We start from the raw sequence: 7,376 nt of genomic DNA on the forward strand, positions 1-7,376 counted from the left end.
TAGTTAACCATTGGTTTTGGTGCAGTCACTGTTTTATTTGTAATGAGTGATGAAAGAATTCTCATCTATAAAAATTATTGTAATCATTCTCCGAGCATTCTGTTGTTGAAAATCTGGTAGAAGACATAGTAGTCTCATATTTCTGGCAGCCTCTTACAGAAAAAAAAAAAAAAAAAAAAACTTTTTCTCCATACAACGAGATTACATCAGCTAAAACAACAGGCCCGTGTAGTCAAACAACATGTATAAAAATAATTTTAATGCTAACATTGTCAAAAAACTAGGAATTCTTGAATGAATTACTTTTGTTTTAAGATGTAAATCATACATAAAGGAAGCTAAGTTACAGTAGTATTCACTAAGGAGCCAGTGACTACTAAATTTTCTCAACAAAGATTATTTATTAAATTCTGTTTTTCAGCTTAAAGCTAGTCTTGTACAAAAATAATAAGTATTTTGAAAAAAAAAATTTGCTCATACCCAAAACAACTGGGCTCATACACGCTGCCAGATGACAGGTGTAGTAGTAAGACATTTTTAAATTATCGTAAAGGCCCAAGTCTTCCCAGTGATGGGACTGATGCTTAGCTCTCCCTCTCAAATATATATTTACTGTTCAATGGAAACATGAGGATGTGGAAATATTTTTATTTATTTATTCATTTATATTTGAAAGGGAGAGAGGAAGAGGGAGAAAGATAAGCCTTCATCTGCCACTTTGCTCCCCAAAATCCCCACAACAGCTGAGATTTGGCCAGGTCAAAGCCAGAAGCCCAGTACTCAATCCAGAACTCCCATATGAGTGACAGGAACCCAACTACTTGAATCATAGATTTTGCCTACAAGATATGCATTAGCATGAAGCTGGACTTGAAAGTGCAGTCAAGACTCAAAGTTAGGCATCAGATATGCAATGTAGGTGACCCAAGAACATCTTAACACCCACCCTGTGGACCTTAGAATGTTAATCACTCTAGTAAAACTAGTGAAATTCACTTATTTCAAAAACATTATTAATGTATTTGTTTTATCCATATGATCTTTCGATAGAGAAATTTCAAGAGAATATAGAAAATGATTACTTCAATTTTAATTCAGTGTTGAATAACTAAATGTAATCACTATTCAATTAATGTTGAATTATTTTAAATCATTACTATGTTAACACTTTCTTCTTTAAAAATTATTTATTTTGTTTTATTTGAAAGGCAGAAGTAGAGAGAGAGAGAGGGATAGACAGAGATTTTCCATCTGTTGGTACACACCCCAAATGGCCATAACAGCTGGAGATGGGTTCCGTCCAAAGCTAGGAGCCAGGAGCTCCTTCTGGCTCTTTCACATGGATGAAAAGGGTACAAGCATTTGCGCCATCTTCCCCTGCTTTCCCAGGTGCATTCGTAGGGAGCTGGATTGGAAGTGGAGCAGCAGGATTTGAACTAGTGCCCATATGGAATGCCAACATGCAGGCAGCAGTTTTACCTGCCACACCACAGCACAGGCCCCTTTCATCCAATGAATAACATAACATATAAATTGCTATAGGAGTCAGAAATAAATTTGGATCAAACTTCTATCATTCCTAAATTCTTTTAATCTAAGAATATCCCCATGGAATATGAAGATTTCACTGAAGACTTCAATGAGGTGTTCTTAAAGATTAAATTAACTACATGTGAAAAGCTTGAATTAATTTTTATCTCATAGCAAACATGTTTTCATAATTTATAGAATTCTAGGGGGGAGATGAAACCCACATGGAACCTAAAGATCAAATTGTTTCATCAGGAGATACCTTTGTTTAGCTTTAGAATAAAGTTTATCTTAGATTTGTGCCCTAAAGATTCCACCTCAGACATGGGATTTTTACCTGGCACTCCCCAGAACTCAGTATTGTCGGCCTGCTCCATCAGCTATGGCATTGTATTAGGCTTATTTCATCCACTACAATATTTATTCCTGACTTCTAAAATGAAACCTGGAACTCTAGATCCTCCTCTCCAAGAAGGCTATTGGCATTGATTTTGCAAGTAAATATAACATTTAGTGATGAAAACATTACCAATTTGTTGAATCCTTAAAGGTACAAAGAAAAATGTTCAGCAGTTTATGTGGATTATCACAATTATCCCTTTCAATAAATCTATGAGGAAGTTCCTACCTTCATTTACCATTTTAGGAACTTGGTAATTATAAAGGTTAAATACTAGCCCCAAGTCACACAGCTGGTAGGAGGCAGAGCCAGAATGACAGCCCAAGACTGCCTGATGCCAATGACACTGCTCTGTACAGCCCTCATTAATCACCTCTCACCTGGAATATTGGAACAATTGTCAAACTTCTGTTTCTCCCTTTTTTTTTTCCTTTACTGCTCCCATTCTAGGTGGAAAGATTAATAAGTATTATAAATCTGTCCTTGTAAGTTCTTGTACTAAAAGTTTACTGGCTTCTAATTGCTTCTTAGGTAAAAATTCAAACTCCTCATGGTGCCATAGAAGACTTCAAGGACAAGGACCCAGTCTCCTAGTCAGCATATTCTTCCACCACCACTATCTTTCTACCCTATGTTTTTCTTATATTACACTATTTCTGTTCTGTTAACGCTACCAGTTGTCACCTTCTATTCTATATGCAATGAAGATGAAGATCCTCCAGAGGAAGACCCATTTACCCTTTCATCTAATCCAAAGTATCATTTAGTGAGATCATGTGGATGTAACTGCTCCATGGAGACTTTTGCAATATTCCATTGTGAGTTGAACATTCCCACTTTACTACTGTATTTTATGCAATGCTCTAATCTTGCATACACAATTTGATGATTTAAGCCTATGAGCCCTGGCATCTGAAAGTTATGGGTTTCTACATCAACTCTCCCACTCTCTTATTATACTTTGACAAGTATTGAACCTTTCAAAATCATAGTTGAGTAGTTAGTAAAAATTTTAAGATACAAGAAAATGTCATAAAATATATATTTCTGGGTTTTGGACAAGAGGAGAGTTGATTCTACTCTCAAGTCTGTAGGAAAGAGTGGAAGAAACCAAATGAAGAATGTTGAGGTAATGAAAGTATTTCTTACAAATTGCCTGAACACACTCAGTGTTTCTGCTGAAATTAAGATTGAGGAGGAAAAACTGGAACATCCTTTACTGAAGAGATTGAATCATTTTGGAGAGCCATGAGCCAAAAAGTCAATGAGGGAGAAATATCAGGCATGCTGAGCAGTGGTCATGGCCAAGCTACAGCTGCTTGGTATAAACATGAAGAAGTCCAGGTCTACTTGGCTTTAGTTCCTTTTCCAGTGTGGATGGAGTCTCTCATCCTGGAACCTGTGAAGGAGATTATCAAGGGCAGCACAAAGTGAGAATAAAGATTAAATAAGAAGAGTGCAAACTGTTACTGCAAAGTTGCAGAGGACCAAATCAGGTCCCAAAGGATTAGCATATATAAGAATTTTAACAGCCATTGAAAACTCAGTGATAAAAAATCAGATATGCTAATTCTGGAGCATATCTTTCATGGATAAATTTCTTTTTTTCTTTTTTTTTTTTTTAATTTTTGACAGGCAGAGTGGACAGTGAGAGAGAGAGAGAGACAGAGAGAAAGGTCTTCCTTTTTGCCGCTGGTTCACCCTCCAATGGCCGCTGCGGCGCACAACGCTGATCCGAAGGCAGGAGCCAGGTGCTTATCCTGGTCTCCCACGGGGTGCAGGGCCCAAGCACTTGGGCCATCCTCCACTGCACTCCCAGGCCATAGCAGAGAGCTGGCCTGGAAGAGGAGCAACCGGGACAGAATCCGGCGCCCCGACCGGGACTAGAATCCAGTGTGCGGAGGATTAGCCTGTTGAGCCACGGCGCCGGCCATCATGGATAAATTTCAAATGAACTAATATGGTATGATTTGAACAGTGTAATACTCCTTCTAAGGAACAGGTATTTTGTGTCAGAGTTAGAAAATTCCTAGATTCTACTTTCCAAAGGGTACTCAGAATAAAATTAACATAAATAAATGAATGAAAATAAGGCCAAGCTCCTTTACCTTGAATGATAATGTGTAGAGGATATTATATTAAAGAGAAAAGGAAGGCTCAGTATAAAATTAATCATTACTTTTTATAATCACAATAATCACAACACATGTAACAAATTCAAGTCAATTGAGAGAATTAACCTATGTAAATATAATTCATTTTGATATGAGTAAAACTGACAAACTTTGCTTAAATTAATACACAGATTTTGTGGTTTATTTCTGTCTCTCCCTCTCACTGTCTGTAAATCTACCTCTCAAATAAATAAATAAATCTTGGGAAAAAAAAGTTGAAGACAATGAAATGGGAAGTCCGGATGGTCTAAGGTTTGCCCATGTGGATTCAGGGTAATGCAAGGCTTACACATAGGGCTGAATTGATAACCATGGCAAGACTTCAAGGAGAGTATAAATGGGAGTGGAGTATTGACAAGCAATGGCCAACAGCAGACATGACGAAATTATATAAGAGATAAAATCAGAAGTCATCAACATCAAAGCAGAGTATACCTGCTTACAAGAATTTGAGGTCATAGTGGTTTAGAGAGCAACAATGCAGTAAGGAACTTTTGAAATATCCTCCACAGCTTGCATTTCCTGGGATTTGGGGAATTAACAAAATTCCACTTAAAATACTGGAAGTGAGACCATATGCTTAGGAAAGAAGGAGGAATCAGTAAAGGTCAAAAGGAGGACCCATCCTGCAACAAGGCAAGATGTTTTGTTTTCATGACATTGGAGTTCCTCGGTTGAATACAAAGGTCTGGGTTGTGCTGGAGGATCAAATGTCTTGGAGCTGCCTCAAGAGCAGGAAGATTGTTTTCAGTGCCTAAGGATCCACCACATCTGGTGAACATTAGTATTCACATGACCAAAGATAATTTTAGCTTCTTATATATAAACTCTTCTCCAGAATATCTTTAAAGGGATTTAAATAAAAACATCCTTCCCTCTACATATAACTGAGTCATGAAGTTATAGTCTAGATTCAATGTGAAATTTTGATCATGAGCAAAAAAATACAGACCGAAATCTCATGAGATGTGTGGCACTTAATAGCAATTACTTGGTTTTAATATCCAGGAATTCCTTGTCACTGGAGTTTTACTATTATCAGTTCTTGCAGAGGTTCTGCTGCTCTGTTCTTTCTTTACCTTTTGAATCTATGAAACCTTACGATAAATATCCTTAGCAGGTAAGTAGGCCAAGGGCTAGTGCTTTCTATTGCATATACCTGAAATAATCAAAAGATACAGTAAATTTGCTAGTCATAGACATGGAACTGTTCTAAGCCCAAGGGCATCATATTTATACTTAGACAGTTTTTAAAAATCTCTGCCATAAATAAATGTTAAATTTAGACCAAAATATACAGGTGAATTAGAGAAAGTACATCATGTCTCTGGAAAAGCAAATGGATATGAGCAAATCATTCTAAGAGTAGATTATAACATAAAGGCATACTTCAGAGATGTATATAAATTGTGATTATAAAGATATATGGCTCATTTCTTAAATGTGTCATAGAAGTGATTTTATTGCTAGTTATAGCATATGTTTATCATTTATGAACAAAAATTTTATGGGCTGCATTTCTGTGACAATTCCTACTTTTGTTCAATTTACCAAGGGAAAAAATGAAGGGAGATAAAATTAATCCATCTCTTATATTTACTACAGTTCACTCTATAAAATAAAATGAAGGTGGTTGAAGAAGGCAATTATGAGATTTCGTTTTCTCTCTAAGAAGCTCATAGTACTTATCTGTCATTATTGAATTGATTTCGTGGGATTCCCTTGAGAGTTGTGGAAAACAGCTATGTTATAGCCTGAGAAATTAATGCAGAAGCATCACATACTGTGTTAACTAAAAGAACAGGATTAGGAAACACAACCTCTGACTTTGTGAAATGTTGTTAGCCCATTAAATTATGCCAGGTCTGTCCCAATGCTTACATAGCTTCCTCCTCTTAACTGTGCTTCCAGATCAGCAATGAAATAACTGGCTAAACATTTTATGAACCCTATGCTTTGAGGTGAAAGAAATCATTCGGTGTCAATTAACATCACTTGTGGATTAACCCCTGTCTTTACAATTCTCTGTGAAAGCATGTGGGTCATTGTTAAAATGTTCATGTGAAAAAGGATTAGGCAAAACCATTCTAGTAGTTACAGTCACATTTTTCAGACTTCTGTTAATTTCACAGCCTGGCATTCTATGTGTCCATTATGTACTTAATGACATATGCCCTTGATTTTCTATATTCATTATCCACTTAAGCCAAACTGTTTTATTTCCCTTGAGGTAAACATTACTTTGATCTATTCCACTTATTTTCTTTACATTTTTAATTTTTTTAAAGTCAGGCTGATTTTCCTGGAAAAAGAACATTGTTTTAATCTGACTCTACCCAAATTCTACCTATCCTATCTTCTCTTCCCTGGAATTTCAAGTGAAGTGATCCTTCTCACTTTTAAATCAAGACACATTTCTGGCCCGCTCCACTGCTCAATAGGCTAATCCTCCGCCTGCAGTGCCAGCACACCCGGTTCTAGTCCTGGTCGGGGCACCAGATTCTGTCCCGGTTGCTCCTCTTCCTGTCCAGCTCTCTGCTGTGGCTCAGGAGTGTAGTGGAGGACTGCCCAGGTCCTTGGGCCCTGCACCCACATGGGAGACCAGGAGAAGCACCTGGCTCCTGGCTTCGGATCAACGCGGTGTACCGGCTGCAGCGGCCATTGGGGAGTGAACCAATGGACACAGGAAGATTTTTCTCTCTGTGTCTCTCTCTCTCTCACTGTCCACTCTGCCTGTCAAAAAAAAAAAAAAAAAAAAAAAACCACATTTCTGTCTTGTTAGGAATCTTACTACTGTTTATTGCAGTGAGTCCTCTTTCCTTGTATATTCATCCACCACTATTTGTATTATATCCTGTACTTTTATCTTTCCTTGTGAAAAACAGGAAAATTGACTTACTTTAGTGCACATAAAAACTAGCACAGTGATTTTTCTTAAAAAGATTTATTTATTTATTTGAAAGGAAGAATTACAGAGACAAAGAGAAGCAGAGAGAGAGATAGAGAGAGAAACAGAGATTCCATGCACTGGCTCACTTCCCAAATGTATGCAATGGCCAAGGCAGGGACAGTTCAAAGTCAACAACCAGGAGCTTCATCTGGGTCTCCTATATGGGTGGCAGGGGCCCAAGCACTTGGGTCATTGTCCACTCTTTTCCAGGCACATTTAGAGGGAGCTGGCTAGGAAGAGGAGCAGCTAGAATTTGAACCATCACACACATGGGATGCCAGCACAGCAGGCAGCAGCTTAACCTGCAGTGCCACAGAACTTG

This window comes from Lepus europaeus, chromosome 3 (assembly GCF_033115175.1).
Source record: "Lepus europaeus isolate LE1 chromosome 3, mLepTim1.pri, whole genome shotgun sequence".
NCBI classification, from domain to species: domain Eukaryota; kingdom Metazoa; phylum Chordata; class Mammalia; order Lagomorpha; family Leporidae; genus Lepus; species Lepus europaeus.